Below are 22500 nucleotides of genomic sequence, written 5' to 3'. Positions count from 1 at the left end.
TAGGCATTTGGATGCTTGGTCCATGAATTGCCAATATGTGAAATTCTAATTTCAGTGCTACACTGAAATTAGATCAGGCAGTAAAATGCTATGAAACGAGTATTTCAATGGTGATTTGAAATATAAGCTAGTGTACACCACCCGCATGTCTGAAAATAAAATTGGATTACTGTAAACACTTCACGAATCCGGGAAAAGTATTATCCATCCGTATAATTTCCAAAAAACTTTTATTGACAAATATACATGGATATTTTGGCACAAACGCTATCGTCTACCCAAACATTCAGCCTTATATACAACAATTAAATTTCAACATCGTTATTGTACATCAATATACAAAATATATATTACAGAATTATATGTTCACGTGTGCCATTAGAACAACAAACAACACAAGTTTTCCTCGGTTAAGACAAGGATTACATAAGACATTGTCTGTTGGGGAGAGAATTTATGACGTCAGAGGTGTGTAACATCTTTTGAGCAGTCCTTGGTCTTCTTGTTCAAGGGAAGCGATGAGGTCTGTATTGACTGAGTCGCGGGGGATCTGTTAAGACCTCGTCGTTTTATTTGAAGGTTTCAATTCGATTTCAACACCGAATATTCCAGACAGAGAAACAAACAGACACGTAAAATCACCATGCATTATTTCTAAGTATTTCGTAAACATCCCCAAAAGAGGATATAATCACAGAGGATGCATTCCCCAAATGGAAATGAAAAGTTGATATAAAACACTGAGTTATTTTATTTCATCGACCTATAATGTTACTTTGAATAAAAAAATAAGACACAATCAGTATTATATGGGTTTTCTCTTTTCTCCGACCAAGGTCACTGACTTCACCAGAGCCCTCTGCTGAAGGAATGCACGACGGCCCAGTATGAGGAGGTCAAAGATAACGATAAGTAGACGGAAAGGATAAGGATTGGCGAGGATGTAAGGGCAAGGTCCTTCGAGTAGTAGTAGTAGTTGGAGGAGGAGGAGGAGGAGGAGGAGGAAAGCAGAACTAACCTTCTCCTCGTCCCCTCCCCCATCGTCTTGGCCTTCGTGGAGTGCCGCATGTTTTTCCCCTGCAGATGAAATGGCGGAAATATTAGTAGAGAAATGTAGACTTCAACCTGTCGTTAAGGAAGACATTCAAACAAAATGACACGTATGAAATTCCATCACTGCAAATGTTTTTCAATTATAATCGATTTAAAAACAAATTACTGAATAAGTTTGTGAAATTTATACATTGGTTATTATGTGCACAAAGTTCTATTGAAGACTTTGATTTAAATTTGAGCTTCTTTCAATCTGCATAAACTTAGCTAACTCAAAGTCTCTAGTTTCTACTTTATATTTTTTCCACAACTTTTGAGCTAATTGGGATTGCCATACATCCTGTATTCACACCTCACCTCACTCATAAAAAGGGCTGGAAACTCATATCAACAGCCTCTAAATTTTCTCTTACATTCGAACTCAACAGTCGAAGCCAACCTTTCATACTTTACCTATTGTGGCATTCATCTCTTCTTTTACTGTCATTATTTGTTAAAATTATCTTTACATACTATAAAAACCAAACGATTTCGTTTTTACATCATTCTTGATAATATTCTTTCTTTCCATTTTCTGAGCTTCACTTACCATTACAACATTACTATAGTAGTACTACATTTTCACTTCACCTCTGTACTCTAACAAACACTTTTAAGCTCTCTCGCCTGTCTGTGATAGTTTCCCCGTATTAATAGTCAACACTCATGGCATCTGTATCACACGCTTCATAAATCATTTCCAGTAGTTTTTAACCAGACACATTTAATCTTGTCTTATATTTTTTTTTCTTTTACCCGGCTTCTCTTGTCACTATAGTCATGAAAGTATTAAACAACAATGAATACATGATACTTATTACTCTTGAGCTTGAAACATGTTTTTACGCCACACTATTCTCCGTCCCATCTATATATTCCGAGACTTTTTCTCTCCTATAACTGTAAGTAAAACATTTTTCCATCCTGCTTTAAATCCCTTATTTCCTTCTAAAATCACGCACCTCTTATGCTTTGGTTCTTTGTGACATGCCAAAAAGGAGACCCTCCTACTGAATGAACCATAGATCCCAGATTTTAAATTTGCATATTCCGATAAATTCCTTAGTAATAATCTTCTTCACGTTATATGCTATCTTTCCCCTTGCCTCCCCTCCCCCTCGCCATTTTTTTCCTTTTTTTTTTTTTACTAGTCGACTATTACTTCAAACACAAATCACGTCATATAGTTACAGCTGACAGGATTTCATAAAACTCCTAGAGCTGGCATTATACCTTCATCTTTTGTTTCGAAGGGCAGCCCTTTCTCATAGCTTAAATTATGAAACCTATTGAATAATCTTATTTTATCCAGACATGATCCATTACCTTGCCAAAAATTAATTCCAAGCTTCTTTTGATTTCTGCTCTCATGGCGCTAGTCAGACTCATTTCACACAAAGGTTTCCTCTATTAATTGACTTTAATACTTGAAAAGAACCAACAAAAAATATATCGATTCTCCTTCAGGATATATTTCTCAACAAGAGAAGGTCATTTATATATTTATTTTTCTCGCAGTCTAACAGGCTTCACTCTTCCTTTTGTAAGGACCTGTATTTTCCTTAAACTGCTCCGATTTTTATCTTTTGCTCTTAAAGGCGAAATATGAGAGATGGCAGAGGGGAAGTTGTTAACTATACTCGTCTCTAAGATATCCACTTGGCCATTTTGCTTTCTCTCTCTCTCTCTCTCTCTCTCTCTCTCTCTCTCTCTCTCTCTCTCTGCAGTAACAATGTTACGCTGTTATGTTTATTAATGACTCTCTATTTTGACGTTAGTTGATATTTAGATTACCTGCGCTGTTTACCTGATTTCGGTTATTTATGCACAATCTCTGCTTATTCAGTGTACCCTACTCACAAATGGAAATCACACTTTTTAAAATACATTCAAGTCGGATTTTAAAGTCAAACCTGCAAGTATATATAATATATATATATATATATATATATATATATATATATATATAATATTATATATATGTGTGTGTGTGTGTGTGTGTGTGTGTGTGTGTGTGTGTGTGTGTGTGCGCGTTCAGTTGGGCGCACTTTTTCATTTGTGAGTTTGGTACACTGAATAAGCGGAGATTGTGCACAAATAACAGAAATCAAGTAAACAACGCAGGTAATGTAAATATCAACTAACTTCGAGAGAGAGAGAGAGAGAGAGAGAGAGAGAGGAGAGGACGATGAAGACTGAGAGAGAATGAAGAGAGACGAGTTGAGTTGAGTTGAATATAGAATTTAGGCCAAACGCCAAGCACTGGGACCTATGAGGTCATTCAACGCTGAAATGGAAATTGACAGTAAAAGGTTCGAAAGGCGTAACAGGAGGAAAATCGCAGTTGCACTATGAATCAAGTGTTAGGAGAGGGTGGAAAGTAAGATGAAGAAAGAGAATATGGAAGGAGGTACAGTAAAAGGAACGAAAGTTGTTGCAGCTAGGGACCGAAGGCACGCTGCAAAAAACCTTAGGCAATGCCTACAGTGCACCGCATGACGGCACTACCTCCCACGGGGAGAGAGAGAGAGAGAGAGAGCAAAATGGGCAAGTGGATATCTGAGAGACGGGTATACTAGCTACAACTCCCCCTCTGCCATCTCTCATATTTCGTTTTAACAAGCGAAAGATAGAAATCGGAGCGGTATAAGGAAAATCCAGGTCGTTACAAAAGGAAGAGTGAAGCCTGTTAGACTGCGTGAAAAATAAATATATAAATGAATCGGTGTTTTCTTGCCGATTCTTTTCAAGCATTAAAGTCGATTAATGAAGAAAAGCTTTCTGTGTGAATGAAGTCTAACTAGCGTCATGAGAGTAGAAATCAAAAGAAGCTTGGAATTAAGTTTGGCAAGGTAATGGATCATGTCTGTATAAAATAGGAATTATTCAATGGGTTTGACAATTTCAGCTATGAGAAAGGGCTGCCCTTCGAAACAAAATATTAAAGTATAATGACAGCTCTAGGAATTTTATGAAATTATGTCAGCTGTAACTATATGATGCGATTTGTGTTTGAAGTAATAATCGACTTAAAAAAAAAATAAGGGAAGATAGGATATAACGTGAAGAATGATTATTATTAAGGAATTCATCGGAATTTCATTTTATCTATCTATCTATCGATCTATCTATCTCTCTATCTATCTATATATATATATATTATATATATATATATATATATATATAATATATATATATATATATATATACATATATATAGAATATATATATATATATATTTATATATATACCTATCACATCACCGTGATTCTTGTAAATTATTGGAGCTACAAATAAATGTTCTTTAATATCTGATTCGCTTTACTTCGGAATTAATATATTTTCATGCATGTACACCGAAGGGGAATTTTTTAGTTGATAACAATTTCGTCCTCTTGTGGGTTCGAACCAGCGCCCAGTGGACAGAAAAGAAATCAGGATTTCAGTGACATTATTCGATTCTGATATATATATATATATAATATATATATATCTAGTATATATATATATATACATATATATATATTCACGTATTGTACTGTCGGCCAAAAAACTCGTGGCAGAGTTTCATAATTTTCGTTCACCTGCCTGACGCACGATTCATGCCTTATTTATCTATTTTCTTTTCAATAATGGAAGAAATCATGTGTAATGACGTTAAAAACAGTCACTGATATCTTTTAGAACATTATGTTATGTTATTGTGTAAAACTATTTTCCATATAGCAAAATTGACGTGAACGAAACGAAGTGATAAAAAACGTCATATCACAACCATAGATATACATTAACAAATAGATAGGACACACCTATCACTAGTAGTATCGCATAAACATAGTCCTTAAATTATCATTTCAATATTAAGTTCAAGGTAGTTGAATATTCCATTTGTTAAATTTTACAGAAAACATTGGAATCTCACAAAATGCTATCAAATTTAAAAACAAAAAGAAAAAAATTAACAGCGTGAACCAGGCGACCTCACTCTATTGCTTTTGATATCATGTGCACGGGAATCTAATGTCAACGTGTCATTTATCGGTCTAAGAAACATCCCTCGATGAGCGAGAGAATTATTGCACTGCATTCGGTGCAAGTTCCTGTTGGAGAGATATCAAGAAAGCTTAATAAACCAGAAAGAACCATACATAGATGAATAAAATTGTTTAAAGAACGGCAAAATTTAGAACATGGGCCTAGAGGTGGAACACCTCGAAGCACCACATGAGAGCAAGACAATACAGTAGTGTAAATGTTGCTGAGCAGCATTCATTTGTGAACTTTGAATTCTAGTGCCTCGTCACGACATTGCTTATGACTGGTGTCTGATGAAAACTTTAGATGGAGGAAGAGATTTTTAAATCTATACCTTGAAGTCTTTGGTAGTTGTCTAATGAATAAGTCTAAATGGAATAAGCAAAAAAACTTATCTTTGATGGATGAGATTCAGTTAGGCTTACTCTTTTAGTTTTGTTTTTTATCGGTGGTCAGTGAATACCACGGATAGGGAGGGAAACGGTTTCAATGCTGCATGCATTTTTGTTCTTCAAAACCTAAAGAATACATTTTATTGGGAGATACTTTATTAACATCGGCCTAATCGTTCCATCACTCCTATACGCCACCTCCGCTCTCTTCTACATCTCAGGCGACTAGATCCGACTTCTCACTACGAACTACTCGTGAAAGCACCACTAATGATAACGGTTATTTTAAAATTCCCAGCACCGACAACGGACACCTTAAAATGCATGTTTTATAAATTATTTCTGTTCAAAGAAACTTGTATCTTTCATTCCACAAAAATGTGCATACACTCGTGTTACACCCTGTAGCCGTCAAAGAGCAACCCTTGATTAAAGCAGTAGGTTTTTCTTGAAAGAAAAAAAAAAAAAACATATGAAATAGACTTAAACGAGAACGTCACCTTTCATATTTCTTATCCTTTCAGCTACTTATAATATGCTTATTGTAGTAGGTCTAGTAGCTATACATGTGAAACCAATTTGAATTAATTTCTATTTAGAAGAAATGAATAGCTACAAAAAAATCAACCTAAGAAAGCTTTAAGGAAAGTAAGCCTTTCTTAATGTATTCGTCAGTTTTGACTCCCACAGCTTTCCAAGGTGTCTAAATGAAACAGGATGATATGCAAGGAATTCGATAAAAAATAAGACTGAATTATATTCGTTTGATTTTTATGATTGGTTTTTGACTTTGAATAGCTAGGTCCGAGTTAATTATGTTAAGCAATTATGAAAAGGACAAGAAGAAAGGCGAACATGGCTAATAAAACAAGAATAACGGGAATAGTCAAATCAAGCAGAATTATATATAATATATATATATATATATATATATATATATTATATATATATATATATATATTGTCGATTTAAATATTCATTAATATTACGTATCCGAGAGAGTATACTGCTGAAAATAGACCTAGGCAAATCATGTGGGAAAAACAGAAGTCCAATTTAGGCCCACTGAATTATTTATTGTCATGCCAAATTATTTTATTTGATTCCAAAGGGACAAAATTAGTTTAATTAAACATCGTTTTCAAAGAATGTTAACGCCTTGATGTATTATTTATCGGCTGTAGGAGACGAAATGACAACACCCCAGTGCAGTACGATACGTTGAGTCAAGACTCGAGCGGCAGCAAAGCCAACTTCAAATCAAAATCTTCGGTATGCTGTCACGAAGTTAGAGTTGAGAATAAAATTAGAAATCGTGGACCCATCGGTATATATTTTCCTTACTTTGCAAAATAATTATCTTTAATACATTGAATAAGTCTACTCAGTTCTAATGTAATTTATTTCAAGTATAGCACCTTTGAAAGGAAATGTTATTTATTGTTAAGTAAATAATCTGGCACCTGCATATGGCAATACTTCCATAAACGAACAATGAATTAAGAAACTACGCCAATTCTTCGTTGGCCGTCTGTACACCAAAAGGGAATTTTTTATGATAAGAATTTCGTCCTCTCGTGGGTTCGAACCAGCGCCCAGTGGACAGAGAAGAAATCAGGACTTCAGTGACGTTATCGATTATATATATATATATATATATATATATATATATATATATATATATATAAAGACCTTTTTTTACCTGCCAAAACATGGAGAGTGACATTAGTGGGTATCGCCTTGTATGGCTCACAGCGATACGTTCCGGCATCATCCCAAGTCACGTTGGCAATAACCAGAGTTGATCCGAACCGATGCTTGATAACTTTCATGGTCGGTTCGACTCATAGTTGATCATGGTGTCGTTGTGGAACCAGAAGATGTAGGTCGGTGGTTCTGTTGCCTGTTTCACCGAACAGTGTAGTCGAAGTCTGTTCCCTGTGTGTACGTGCACCTCGGGGGCACCTTGGATGTCAGCATGCGCCTCTGCATTGGGACAAAATGAGAACGAAAACTTTTTAGGCATCAGACATTTTAGTACTAGAAGTTGTTCTTACTGCTAAGAATGATACAGGTATAGAATACAATATTCTCGTTTTATTTATTTTTGTTTATACTGAGGACTATAATGTTCCTCTGAATGTTTTCCCATTTTTTAAATTATAACTTTAATATCGCTATGTTAAAACTGTAACAGGGTGGGCGGAATGCATGTGCCACTTTATGTAATTACATAGTATGAAATTGATGCACAAAAAATATTTGCCCTCAAAATATCAATTTCGTCATACAAACAACCTCCAATCTCAATTTCTAGAAGCAAAAGGGAGCACATTCCAATACTCATGACATCATTACACATCATCTTGCCTTAACTTTGAAATCTAAACTATCACCGGTTGCATTACCTCAGCCACCACTCTTGATAACACTACCTAAAAAATATTGCTTACTACCTTCATCATTACTGTCCCTTTAACAGCCATCCACAACCTTCACGAAGAGCAAGATAAGTAACCTTATCATCATCTTCACCACTCTTAGTGTGACTGACACCTTAACTGCTATCTACCGCCTTCATCAAGAACATTCCAAGTACTTTACTGGTATCACTAGTTTGAACGTTACCTTAACTATAATCCACAACCTGCATTACAATCACCACAAGAACTTTGTAATCATTGCAACCACACTAACCTTACAGACATCTCTACCACACTAATTGCGACTGTCATCTCAACTGCCATCCATAACCTTCATCCAGAACATTACAACCACCTTATCACAGCAAACAATAACTGTGACTGACACTTCTATTCCCATCCACAACCTTTATCCGGAACGCTGTAAGAAATGACTTTCATCTTAGCCGCCGTCCACAGCCTTCATCAGAAAACAAGTACTTCTCCATTCATCACAACCATACTAACCGTGATTGTCACCCTAAGTGATATCCCATGCCTGCATCAGGAAAACCACAAGAAATATACCTTAATCCTTACCACATTAACTGACTGTCACGTTGACTGTCATCCACAACCTTCATCAGGAACACCATAAGAACCTTACCATCATCATCATCATATTACCGGGCACTGACAGTTCAACTACCACCTAAAGCCTTCAGTAGGGCGCCACCTAGTATACTTACCAACGACATTGAGCGTGAAGAAAAGCGAAGTGGGAGGGTGAGTAGTCAGCTGGCATTCATAGAGACCTGCATCGGATTTTCTCACTTCTCTGACTGACAATTCCCACAACTGCAAAAAGATCTTTTATGGAGTATTTGTTTCTTCGTTTCTATGCACTTATTTGAGTCTCACATCAAATGTGATAACTTTAATTTAGTAGATATAATTTTTCATGGAGATCACTATCAAATTTACTATATACAAGTGTTTCCTGATAATTTTGGGTATGGGTATGGGAATAATACTTTATAGCCCATACCATTAACAATATCTTATACAAAAAAAGTTATTTATATTGAAGATAATAGCACAATGAAATTCTTTACTTAAAAGATCATCAGATCGATATAAATTTTATGGTTTATTTTACGGTAAATTATTTTCTCTGCAAAATGTGTTTTAATGGGATTTTTGGGTCATTCAGAAAATCACTCTCTATATAAACGTAGATGATAACGGCTCCTTGAGAATGGGAACTGATTACTGAACACTGAAATATTTTCAAGTTCGTATTCGTAATCCAAATTACTATATGATTCGCTCTTGGTATTCAAATAACTATTCCGACTTGCTTCGAAATAGGTAGAGCATTTCAAATCACAAGGTATCATGTAGCCTGAAATGAACTGAAACGTCCTAACCTAAACGTAGTCTAAGTTCTATACTACGACACCCAGGTTACTTCACTCTTTCTGAATAACATTCAAGACATTACATTGCGTTGTGTGCATTAATGTGTATATAAATTATTTTAAAACTTACTATTATTATGGATGGCGGATTTGTTATTCCTATTCTGAATTCGCAATCCTCATCCAAAGAACACCACAGGACAAATTCTCCCCATTAGTAGATATGTATATCTTCTAAAGGAATTTCCCCAAATTAACTTTAAGAATACTTCAGTATTTTAGGCTCGGAGATCCCGACGATTCTCGGTGATCGCAGGAAAACGTTTCGTCCGGATGGAATATTAACCATGAATATGACAAGGGTCATTTGTATTACAACCGAACTATCCGGGAGCTGTAACAAGACTAACTTCACTCCGTGAAGTTCACAGTCGCGGCTGACCAACAACAAACGTTTGACTATCTATCGAATTATCGAATAACCGACCACCGATACATAAGCGCTACTACACATATATTTACAATTAAATACATGAGACAGCCAAACACAACGCTTTTCACAACTAATACAAATACAAGACACAATATCTTCCTTTCATTCAGTACGCATTTCCACTTACATAAATTAGGAAAATGTGGAAAAATACATTGCAACTTGTGGCAAAGTACAATCTCTCTTGCCGAAGTTTCGACAGTAATATAAATCATTCATAAAAAAGGAAAAAAAAGAATATAAATAGAGCAGTTTTAACTATTGCAAAGCATTGACTAAATACCAAGAAATTAGTAATGCATATTTTAGTATTTTTCCAAAACAATTAGGAATGAGAGAGTACCAGGGAGTCAGAAAATCTAACTAAAAGATCAAATTTTTCTCACCTTCTGGTGTCTGACGTGGGCCACCGAATACCTGGCTTCAGATGAGTACACTTGTCCCCCTGCAGTCAGCAGGTGATCTTCGTCTTTTTTTAACCATATTACCTGCAATAACAAACGACTCACATATATCTAAGGCAACTGAACAACAAACAGGCTTCCAGGTCAACATAATCTAACGCATATTTCTTCGCCAATCAAGATGCTCATGACAGTTACATCACATTGATGCGTGAATAAAGCTATGGAGGCCGTAATATGATTATTTACTTTTTATCGTTAGAAATTGTAGGTTGATAATATTCTTTTTGTATAAACATGGTTATAGACATAGATATAGATAATATAATGATATAGATAAAGGCAATCCCAGCTTACGATGGGTTCGGCTTACGACGTCCAGAGGTTACGACACTTTTCGCTTATATTCATCAGAAATTATTTCTAGGTTTATGACACATGTTCCAGGGTTATGACTCTTACGACGCCGATCTCACGGAAGATATATGATTCCAAAAATGCAAAATAATCAATATTTGAAGGTTTTATTTTTATGAAAAAGGCAATACCAATGCAGTTTACATAGATTTTAATACACCCAAAACATTAAAATTAATGTTTTCTTAGGATTTTTTACGATTTTCGGCTTGGAGATCTTGCCCCTTGGCCTTAAATGCTAACCTGTGTGGCATTGATCGTAAAACGAAAAGAGCCTGTTCTTGCCACTTCAATTCTTTTAAATAGTTGTGAGAAATGTTCATAACAATATATATATATATATATATATATATATATATATATATATATATATATATATATATATATATATATATATATATATATATATATACAGTATGTGTGTGTGTGCATGATCAATTACAATATGTGTGAGTATATTTCTTCCGTATTGATGACCCTGTTCTTTTATATTTTTCTAGTTTGATAGAGCTTAGTTCACATGAAGTGTTGTACATGAAATATAATTAATGTCATGGGATAATTATGCATAATTTCCTAACTATATATTCTTCTTTGTTTTATAGATGAGACTTCAGTTTTCTCCACAACCTCACCAATCACCAACAACCAAATAAAGGAAGGCTGGGGCAACAACTTTCATCAGACAACCCAGACCTTAGTGCAGCAGATAAGTAGAAAAATACTTCAGTTTGTGATGCAATCGTGACATTTTCTACAGATGCCCACTTTAACACCCTTTTTAAAAAATCTTGGTGTCCACAAAAAATTTCAATATGACTGCCACTTTTCAAGATGGCCGCTAGTTGTGTTGATTTCTGACATTTTGAGTAAATCATTGAAATAAATACACCAATGATTAATTATATAATGTCTTCCTGGGTAGAGGAGTTTATTGAAGGTATCACCAGAACTCCTACTCTTATATTTACCATCGTGATAAAGATGGTTTACAAAATGGCTGCCATGAAACATTTTGCCTGATAACTCTGAAACTAAGAAATATAAGAAAATCTGTTTCTAGCATTTCTATTGGGTTATTATCAATATTACATCTTGGAAAGGGTTGCCTTAATGCTACTGAAAAGTATACATGAAGGAAGCATGGGGAAAGATATTTGTGAAGGAGTCAGGTACAGGATTTATCCTCTCTGCCCTAAACTGTACTAGCTGCCATTTTTTTTACCCCAGTTGTCTTTGGAAGGGTGCTTGGATACCAAAATTTTGTTGCAGATCACATGAAAAGAGGTAGTACCTATAGTTGCCAAAGGGTTGTGATCGATGTCGTCCATGACCTCAGTGGTAAACAACCCCTCTCTCAAGACAGGTGGACAGACTACACCCTCTTCCATATACTTGATGATAGTAGCATCCTCCAGTCGCCTGATATCTCCAGCATCCTGTCATAGAAAATACTCATGCCATGATTATGAAGCATTTATTCCAGGTTTCTCTGTATGGTTTTGGCATAGATAGCCATGGCCATGAACACTGGAAAAGGAACTTCCTTATCCTTTGAGTGTCGCTGTACACTTGCTTCTGTTTTGAGAAGCAGTCGTACTGCAGGAGCTGATCAATGGCCAGGTCTGACTTTTGATGAGCCAAACCTTAGCTGTGACTTTATGTCTGCTCTAGTATGTTTGATCATACTAGTGAACTGGAGCAGACTTTGAGTTATGACATCATTGATGCATCCTCCACCAAAGGTGCCGTCAAACCTGGACCGATGATATTGAATATGGATCTTCTGTATCTTTGCTGCTATAGCAGTCACAAGTGTATCTAAGTAGAAAGATGCCTGAGTTGAAATAGGGCTAAAGCTACATCTTCTTCCATTCTTGTGTGCTTCTAATTCAGGGATTTCTCCTAACAATTTGTACTTTAATCTTGTATTTACAGTAGGTGGGGCAATGCCCAATTGTTCCATGTGCTGTTGGTATTATTGGGATATGTCTGCTAGAGGACATTGTTCTTTCTGAAGATTTCTAATATAGGACCTCTCTCTATTGTTAAGACCAGTGAGACATACAAGATGGCATTTCAGCTCTTGTGCAATTGTATCACCTGCGCCTAGTTTTGCCAATAATTTACCTTTATTAAGTGTGTGAGCTCAGTCATGTAGTCTCCTGCTAAGATTCATGGTCATCATTTATCGAAGTTCTGATAGAGGTGCCACATTTTCACCAAAACTGAAGTGTTGTAGTGAAAAAAAATATTTTATCGGCTGTGCTATCCCCTAAACATGAATCTACGGAATATTTATGTTGTGGGAACACTTTGTAAGGATTCCGGAAAAGACGATTGAGGTGTGATGGACAATTAATGGGAACCACTTGAAAGTTTCAGAATTCTATTATCAAACTTATGTTTTGTTTTATCATCACTTTACTCCTCTTCTATATTTATTTCTCTCGTCATATTTTAAGTCCTTTTTTATTTCTGTTTACATTCAATTCCTGTATATTTTATGTTATTACTGAAAAAAAGTATAGAAGAAATAAAAATTTTAACTAGGGGAAACTAAATGAGAAAAAAAGTTCAAATAATTCTTAATCACCGATACCAACAGATCATAAAGTTTAAATTCAAACTGTTTAAATAAAACTTTCACCCATCAAGTCGTCAGTTAACGTTGATGGTCATTTGGTTATTTAACTATCCTTTGAATATGGGTGATATATAAATTTACTAACGTTTCCTTTCGCGTAGCTTTGCTATTTGACCTTTTTATTTGTAATGGCCAGATAAACTCCATTATTTTTAAAGCTGCTGGCATTCTGATCTTAGTGCGAAGCAAAGCTGTTTTATTTAAAATGTCCTTATTCCAAGGTATGTAACAGAAGATTCTTCTTTTTACCTTATAGTCTGTCAATTACAGCAAATATATTCCTACTGGAAAACAATAGAAAATAAAATGAACAAGAAAGAAAGTAAAAATGTCTCCAATACAATTTCATAAACAATACAAACGTTATTATTCCTTTCATGCTAAACAACAGAACTCAGAACACAATAAGCAACAAAATCCTAAAATAATCTGCTTTGAATTTGATAGAAACGACAAATTAGGTCAAACAAGAAAACTCAGATCCTTTTATTCATCCACTGAACAAATAGCTTTAATATCTATCTTTTAATAACGATATATATATATATATATATATATATATATATATATATATTATATATATATATATATATATATATATATAATAGAAAATAGACATAACACTTAATTTGTTACAAAAGTCGAGTGTGACATTTAGAATATAATTTAATAGTTTGAGACTGTACCATTACCAAATCGAGCTAGTGAGAACAGGTTCCAGAAAGAATTCCCATATAAATCCTGTTAGGATTACTCCAGTTACTTTGAGAGAGAGAGAGAGAGAGAGAGAGAGAAGAGAGAGAGAGAGAGAGAGAGAGAGAGAGATCGACGGAGTAAATGAAGAATTAGTGCGTATCTTTTAATAACTGCCATTTGTGCTGCTTAATATGCCTAATTTCAGACAGGAGAATTATTAAAGCTTCATCTGATAATAGTTCGATACAAAAACTAAATTATAAAACGAGTCGCCCCCGTATGGATGAAGTGCCGACAGTGCACCTCCTGCGGTGCAGGCATTATTTAAGGTTCTTTGCAGCATGCCGTCGGTCCCTAGCTGCAACCCCTTTCCTTCCTTTTGCTGTATCTCCTTTCATATTCTCCTTCTTCCATCGTACTTTCCATCCTTTCCTAACAATTTATTCATAGTGCAACTGCGAAGTTTTCCTCCTGTTACACGTTTCAAAACTTTTACTCTCAATTTCCGTTTCAGCGCTCAATGACCTTATAGGTCCCAGTGCTTGGCCTTTGGCCTGAATTCTATATTCAATTTAATTCAATTCGATTCAACAAAACGAGTCGCTTAGCCTCATCGAAAGCACGATACTGGATTCTGACGACCATAAAGTATGAATTTCCAGATAACGTCCATTTATTAGAATATATGTATGGAATAAAGAAATAATATGAATTACATAGAAAACTCTCATGATATCATTAGAATATACATATCTTATGCTACAAATATTAACTGATAGAGATAAAAGTGAAACACTGCTTGATTTATCCATTTGAAACTGAACAATATTATGGCACTGGAAGAAATGGGAAAAATTGTTTGATGAAGTGGAAAATGCAATATATGCTAGGTATAAAGAATGAAGGAGAGATGAAATATTTATATGGTTAATCTAATAAAGGTAGTCGTAAGATGCAAAAAACATTATCACATGGTCAGGGGAAACGTCTGCCATTTTTCCTGTCTCCTAAGGTAAGGGGAATAATGGTATTGTGTGGAATATTTATTCTTTCCCTCTTCTTTTATGTTTCTCTCTTTTATTTTCAGTTGTTCTTTTTTTTCTAGTATATATTTTGTTTTATCAGTTTCTTCTCTTCATTTCTCTATGTTCATTTTATATTTCAGTATATACTTATTTTGCTTTACCAATTTCTTCCCATTTTTATCGGAGATTTTAGATTTTCTATAACAAGTCTGCTGCATGTATGAAGCTGAAGCTTCGAATTCAACAGCTTCCAAACTTCTACGACATCATCGAAGATGTGATTATTCAGGTGCCTTTTACATAGATATACCCTGAGGTCGACTGTTACCACAATGTTTATATTCTACGTATATTTTTGGCTCAATTTCTCAGTCAGAAACTGTTGTTCCTGTATTTGAAATTGTGTAAGTGTAAAAAACGAAAAAAGCGTAGTAACAACAGAAAGTTGTCTGGGTATTAATTGATCTATTTCTTAGGTCATCCTCATCAATCGCAAAGATGATGTCTTCAATTTTGTCGAACATGGGATAGCTTCCCTCTTCTTGGCGTCCAGGTTTAGTCTTTCATTTCTTTATTTTTAACACAAAAGTTAGTTAATAGTATTATTTTGTTTCTAATCCCCTGTAACTCCTTAGAAAAATTTTATTTTTGAATGGCAAAGCCTAAGTTAAAAACTATTAATATCTTTAGTGTTTATATACTTTTAAAAAGGTGAAAACTAAATATGATAGTATAATATTCAAATTTGTAGATAACTAAAAGCAATAACCCTTTACAGTGTCATACAGACTGGGAGCCTATTAATCTACAACAGTGTCTGATTCTAGCTGCTTAAAGTATTCTTGGAAATTAATTAGAACAAGGCGAGATCCGACATCCAGCTTACTATGGTAAAAGAGCGTGTTGTTTCACCAACAAAAATAAAAATTAATATGCTATATTTGATTAGAAATAATTGTTCTGTACTTTGCTGTTTAACTTCCACATTATATATTTCTTACATTATCATTCTAATAAATAAATCATAATTATCCTATCCTGAAATTCCTGTATCTTTAAGTCAATGCAAAAGTATCGTCTTTAAAGTATCCTGACCATATAATTGAGAAAGCAATTCACAAAGTAAATGTAATTTTCTACCGACCCCCTCAAGACAAGACCAGAGATACACCCGACAATAAAATAAAAATTCCACACCTGGACACGATTAAGAAGGGGACACAGGGGTTTCTGAAATCCCATGCCAGGTCTGTGACCAATCTTACATTGGATTTACAGGAAAATCCCTTCCCTAGAGATTAATACAACACAAACGGGCAGGTAGGTATCGACAACAGAACTCAGCTATTTTCAACCATATAAATGAACATAACCATAGAATAAACTGGAGTTTGTCACGTATAATTTATAGCAGCAACTGCCGGTACAAGAGTCAAATGATGGAATCGGCCTTAATTAAAGAGAGGCAGATAATGAACATCTCAAAAGGAGCATGGAATTCAGATTTGATCAACAAGATTTTCATTCAACCAACACTTAAGAAGATTGAAGGAAGATTATCAGTGGGAGTGACCTAAATTGGCTTACCTGTGGATAGATCTCTTGGTATAAGTACCACCTTTTCTGTAAACTTTTCTCATTCATCTACCTGAAGAGGGAGACAGCAGTCTCTGAAATATAGTATTTTCATCTCTATATTTTGGTGTTTTTATGGGCTCCCTTTATTAGATGGAATTCTGTTGTAACAGAAAATTTTTACCAGTCATATATATATATATGTTACAGTGTCGTTAAGGAATTAAGGAAATTATTCCAAAAGGCATTAACTTATAAAGAATTGAGAGAATGGCACGTAAATGGGAAAAGAACGGATAATGATTTTTTTTAGAGAAGGATCACGTTACTCGACCCCAAACGACCAGGTCTTTAGCCGTCAGGCATCTGGTTTCCATCTCCCCAAAACTCTATACGCCTCATCTCCGAAGATTAAGTGACTCCTTGGTGCGCCCGACATTTGTGACACTTCGAGCGTCGGAGAATTAATGTAAGGTGGACCTTCTCAAGAGCCTTCTGTTTAATATAACCGAGGGAAATTCAAGGCTTCCTTGTTTCAAAGGTGGATCATGTGAAAATCATGGCTCCACCCCTTCCAAGGATAGGCCTCTAGTCTTGACGAATCAAAGCCATGAGTGCCGGTCATAAGACAGCATAAAAAGGGGTATCAACGAATGACCTATGAGGTTACCAAAGGGATACACCCCCAAGAAGCCAAGGCATCAAGCAGGAGGCGTTTCCTAATTTAAAGTCTACGAATCACTTTAGAAAATTTGACAGGAAGGCGGTTTTGTATAAAGTCTGTGGCCACTCAGACACAAGAAGTCTTTCAGAAGATGCCACACCCAGTCAAAATCCAAAAATCCAAAGGCGGTGCTAAGAAGATATCCTAAAAAAAGGGCCAGACAGAGAGAGAGAGAAGACAGCAGAAGAGAAAGAACAATTGGAGCAGGGGAGAGCAAACTGAGAAGGAGAGTGGAAAGTGGGAGAACAGAGTGAAGAAGAAAGACACAGAGAGAAGCAAGAAAGAAGAATCCAGCGAAGAAGAGTAAGCGCAAAGTGTCGTGTGAAATAGACAGTGACCGTGACAATCAATACTCAGAAAATTTCCCTCGAGCCGATAGACTCGTAATTGCAACAAGTTCCTTTCAAAGAAATAAGTTTTATCAATCCAAGAGCCCAAAAACACAATGGTGGAAAATTTATAAGAACCCCTAGCAAAGAATAAACATATATAAGGACACATCAATTTAATTTCTCCCAAAATTATAACTTTTTATAATTCCAGAGTGAGAACATTCAGCAAAGGTAAGAAAATTTATATACCCCTATTTCCAGCCTCCAATCGGTGCACGTTACCTTAGGGCTGTGCGTAGAGTAAGTACCGTCACACACACACACACACACACACACACACACACACATATATATATATATATATATATATATATATATATATATATATATATATATATACATATATATATATATATAGATATATATATATATATATATATATATATATATATATATATATATATATATATATTTTATAGCCGCAATGCCCTCTTAACTTCTTGAATTCTTTGCTATTTTTTATACGCTTGTCACTTTGTAGTGACAAGCGTATCCAAAAAAGAGCAAAGAATTCAAGAAGTTGAGAGGGCATTGTGGCTATTACAATTGCATATGTATCTGGTAAAATAGTGACCAGTAGATTCTACACACACACACACACACACACACACACACACACACACACATATATATATATATATATGTATATATGTATATATATGTATATATATATATATATATATGTAAGGCCTAGGGATTTTGATTAATAATATATTGTTCGTGCATTCTCTGTGACCTATGGAATGTGGAGAACAGTGCAGAGGTAACGACCTGAGAGTAGCTGATGAATGAGATTCTAGGGGGTGGCGTGAGATAAAAGTGCTTAATTCAGGAAGTCAATGTACGACAGTTTATGAACTCTTCTCAAGTGCCTTTGGGAAACTGTTTGTAGCCAGTAATATGAGGCGTTGTCGAAGTGTGCATTCGTATGTGCGTGTGCGCCTCTTCTATTCATAATGTATCACTAGCCAAGTCTATGGGAAGACTTGCACAGACATTCGGGGGAGGAAGGCGAAGCCATGATGGCAGATGCCAAAGTGTTTTTATTTATCAGTGAGTGATATTCCGGTTGGGAATGGGTAAGTGTTACCTTTACTTTAGCCAAAGGGATGGCTTGTTTGATATCTTGTAAGATGTTCCATTTTATTAACTTTGTCTTTAAACTTGTGTGTGTACTTACCGGGATTGTGTTCTCGTATCTTTGAAACAGAACGGATTCTGGAATACCGGGGGACAGAGTTCCCGGAGGGGTGTGGACTTTTGGGTGACTTGACAATGAGTTGTTTTTAAGTTAGTCTGTAAGACTGGATTACTTAGTTAATTGATTTAGTTATTCTTGTAAATAAACGTTATGTTATGATGCAACTCTCTCATTTTCATTACCTGTTAGAATGGAGAGAAAGAGGTGGAGAGAGAGAGAAGAGAGAGAGAGAGAGAGAGGGTGATTCCTTGGAGAGAGAGAGAGAGAGAGAGAGAGAGAGAGAGAGAGGCTGTGTATGTAATGGGGTGTGGGGGTCTGCCTTCCGTTTCGTGTCCACGCTTACCTTATGAATACTGGGGGTTCTTCCCCCCATGTTAGTATATATATATATATATATATATATATATATATATACTATATATATAATATATATATATATATATATATATATATATATAAATTCCATTGAATGGAATTAACAGAAGACACAGCAGAACGGAAGAAGGCCAAATAATTAAAAACTCATATAAATGCAAGACAGACTGAGTAGTAATGAGTCGCTTAATTTCCTCTGGAACAACTTTCTACATTTTCTAAAATCAAATGGAAGTTTTTGGAAGTGTCAGGCTAAATCTCAAAATCTACTACTATGCACATATCAGCAATAGTTGATTCAGTTGTTTAGGCTTCTTATGCATTGATGAGAAGAGGATTGTGGAGAATGAAAGAATGGTGCGTCTGCAATGGACCTCTACCTAAAAAGGTGGAAAAGGAAGCGGGGGGAGAAATAAGATCTCTCGCAATTAAGAGAAAAAGACCATCGAGAAAGATATACCAGAGAATCGATATGAATAACAGTCAGAATGGTTTCATCTAACTTCATTTACTAATGATCATTTTGCTGATCTTTTATATGAGACTAACTAATGATAAAAATATGATAGGTAATAGCATTTGTTTTTTTTATTGATAGTTTAATGGAATGATGCTACATAAAATGGCAGATGTTACCATTAATTAAACTTGATAATTTTCCTTTGGGTTGATTGAAAGCTAAGAGCAGCGTTCACTGCAGAAATTTTCTTTTCCCGAGTTTGTATAAATGCCATTACTTTACGAAAACATTTGTTACGACCATTTTCCAGATCATATTTTCCTATTGTAATTTAAGAACAGGAGACGTTACCCTTATGTTTCTGTTAACATTTCGAAGAAGTGATCATAGTGTAGGATGTTTGTAGCATACTAAAGAACCGTTACTTATAATTCCCGCCAAAATATGGTGAAGGCAAGCGGCGATATTGAGTTCGCAGGGTAGTCTCGCTGGAGTGAGCATGGCACTAACATTGTAAGGTGTATTGGTGCCCATGATGTTATATTGGTTTACGACAACTATTGCATATTGCTCGTGTTTAAGTATATCCTGCTTACACTTGGTCAACCGTCTAGTTGAGAACGGTTGGAATAAATGGTAATATTGAATGATATTCCCTTAGATTATTCCCGAATCATTACGAATATTAGATTTGGATTTGAATTTGAAATTCCATTGTACCATACTCATAATTACGGTGATCACTAATTTAGGCCACAGAATTTCTTTCTACGTAAAATTGCTCAAACGGACTCCATCTTATCAATATCATTTTTAAATATTCTTACCCTTGAATAGTCTTGCTTTCAGGGTTGGTTGGCATATATCTTAATTTTAAAAGAAATTAACTATACATTCAAACAAGGTCATATGATTCTGGAAGATCTTGACCAATCCTTGTGCACATGAATAAATGTACAGTAATACTAGAATCTGTTTGAGGCAATGAATAAGTAAGGTCAACAATACCAAAATAAAAATTATTCCTATTATTCCTGTTATAGCCTAGAAAAATTTCTCATCCAACTTTGGTTACATCTTTCTTATGTTGAGTCATCAAAATAGTAAGTAGAACCGTAAATTACAATGCTCACTTAATATTTTTGCGACGTTTGTACATACGAGCAATGTTACCAAAACTAACAAAAGTACATTTCGTATATAATGCGAATCATTATGAATCACTCACCGTTTCATCTCCCAGGAAGTGGGTGTAGCACTTGAGTGTTGCTGTGCCTCCCACTTGAGCTGTCACCTGAGTGTTATTCTGCTGCTCAATCGTGATGTAGTCATGATTGATATTTCTGGGACCTATGATGAGCTCCCTTCTCCTGTGCTTGCGGAAGGTCAGGAAATCGTGATGTCGACAGTTAACACCTGTGGAGAGATCATGAGCTTCAGAGTCATTCATACATAATGATGTAAGCCAAGTTATTGCGTCATCTTTGCTTCATTTTATCACCTCTCATTTGTTCCTCTTAATAATCAACTTATTCGAATATAATATTTGCTTAATTTTATCACCGTTTATTTGTTTCTCATAATAATCAAATTATTCGAATAATATACCTCTATTGTAATACATTACTATAATAATACCATGGACTATTATCCCCGCCACCTAACCTCTCCACTTCCCCCCCCCCCCTCTCTCTCTCTCTATCTATCTCAGTGAGTATTTTGAATTGCGGGATCAAAGTAACAGCTGAAAGTTAATATTCAAATATATTGTGTCTTGAGGATATAAACATACATCGCATTTCCGTAAGCACATATTTACACTCGCAAATATCGCTGTGGTATTGACTTCTTTGGTGCAAACTTTTTTCGTATTTCCTTGCTTTTAATATTAATAGCTCTTCAAAGTTCTGGATAGGTAAACAGAGCCGTGGTTTGTTTTCCATTTATCTAAAATTACTACGGATCTTTAAGCCTGTACAGATCTTGGGCTTTTTCCAGCAGAACTATTACGTTGAGATTCAACCTGTCTATGTATATCTATACTTAGCCATCGTCTATAACCGGACCATGGGAGTTGTTTAATATACAGTGGTTAGTAGTTAACATAATATTTACATAATGTGTTATTATATAGTATATGATGTTATAAACACTGGTTTTGTGTTCTATTTCTAGTTTTTATATTCCTTATGAAATTATAGATTTCTTCGGTTGTGATAAATCATTACGTAAATATTATGTTATCTACTAACCACCGTAATGTACTGTAAACTAAGCATTGTAAATTAAAACTTTAGCAACTCCCGTTATCTCCTTATAGCCGCTGGCTTGGTATAAATAGAGAGGGATAATCTTAATTTATTAATTTTGCTTGAAAAAACCTGAGATACAAGGGAAATGGTCCATAAAATTTTACATAAATGCAAAATACATCCAGAACTTTGATGAAGTATTAAAAAAGGAACTAAAGAAATATGAAAAAAGTCAGCATTATAAAAGTCAATGCCTCACAAAGATGATCGCCATCAAAAAAAATTATGAAAAAGGAAAAACTGTCCGATATACAAACACGCACGCATAAACAACATATATATATATATATATATATATATATATATATATATATATATGAATATATATATATATATATATATATATATATATAGTATTAAAAAAGGAACTAAAGAAATATGAAAAAAGTCAGCATTAAAAAAGTCAATGCCTCAAAGATGATCGCCTACAAAAAAAA

General features: G+C 34.9%; 1 pseudogene; it reads right to left on the bottom strand.

Moving 5' to 3' along the window:
• Positions 1–213: 213 nt before the first annotated feature.
• The window catches only part of LOC135209021 (lachesin-like), a 65169-nt pseudogene continuing 42882 nt past the window's right edge, over positions 214–22500 (bottom strand).

The sequence above is a fragment of the Macrobrachium nipponense genome, chromosome 37 (assembly GCF_015104395.2).
Source record: "Macrobrachium nipponense isolate FS-2020 chromosome 37, ASM1510439v2, whole genome shotgun sequence".
Lineage (NCBI taxonomy): Eukaryota > Metazoa > Arthropoda > Malacostraca > Decapoda > Palaemonidae > Macrobrachium > Macrobrachium nipponense.
The sequence above is the reverse complement of the archived record's forward strand: the minus strand, read 5'-3'. Positions and strand labels throughout refer to the sequence as shown.